Source organism: Phaethon lepturus, unplaced genomic scaffold, assembly GCF_000687285.1.
Source record: "Phaethon lepturus isolate BGI_N335 unplaced genomic scaffold, ASM68728v1 scaffold34427, whole genome shotgun sequence".
Classification (NCBI taxonomy): domain Eukaryota; kingdom Metazoa; phylum Chordata; class Aves; order Phaethontiformes; family Phaethontidae; genus Phaethon; species Phaethon lepturus.
Genome location: NW_010550414.1, coordinates 31,920 through 32,925, shown reverse-complemented (window position 1 = coordinate 32,925; position 1,006 = coordinate 31,920).

The window sequence follows — 1,006 nt, the reverse complement described above, 5'->3', positions numbered from 1 at the left end:
CGGCAGGGCCCGCTGCAGTGGCCGCGCTCGGCTGCTGCGCAGGCATGGCCGAGCCCGGCTCGCTGCATAACCCCAGGAGCCCGGCTGCGCGGGCCGGTGCGCGCAGGCACACAGGAGCCGGCTGCACCGGCCTCGGGGGAGCAGCTCCGTTACTTGCGATACAGGTTGGAAGGCTCAGCAGGCAATGTGTTTGGTTAACAATTTAATTTCCCTATTAGTCCGGCTTTCCTTTGTACGTCGTCTCTTGGCTCCTGGAGGCTCATTGTTTTGTCAGCTGAAAGGCTCCGGCTGAACTTCTGAACCTTTCGCCTGGGATCAAGCTTAGTACTGGTTAAACTCCTAATGTACGCTCCCCTGGGAGGCCTTCTTTGTCCAGGCAGAGATGGCCGCGTTGTACTTCGGTGAGCCCGTACGTTGTAGGAGAAATGCTGTTCTCCATCACTCTTCCTTTGTGACTTCCCAAGAATCCTGCCTGTCTAAATCCTCGCAAAAGCTATTGTCCGCCCATTCAAACAGGAGGCGATGATGCCTTCTGTAATTCATCCTTTCTTCCCCGTTTCCCAGACCAGCATCATTACCTTTTTCCCAAATTTCCATTGCGTTAAATTACATCGCTCGGAATGAGGAGCTAGTTTGCAGAGTGCTTGGAAGGCGCAGGGGAGGGAGACCCGCAGGCCCCTCAGCCCCACTGGGCTGGGAAGTAGGTTATTACGATTTCCACTCTGCACGTGCCAGCCTGAAGCACAGAGCAGGGAATTGTCTGGGTTGTTCAGGAAATCTGTGGCACAGCCAAGAACAACACCCGTGTCTTCTAATCCCCGATTCGTGTCGCCACAATTGCTTCTAGTATTTTCCATTGTTGTGCTTTGGGGCTGACTGAACGGGGGGCTGAGCACCGCTGGCAAATAGGGTGTTGCGCAGCCAGGTGGAGCTTTACAGGGACCCTGTCTGAAGTCTGGTTTTTAGGTGATGACGGTGAAGGATTCGGGGAAAACCAAACCACCTT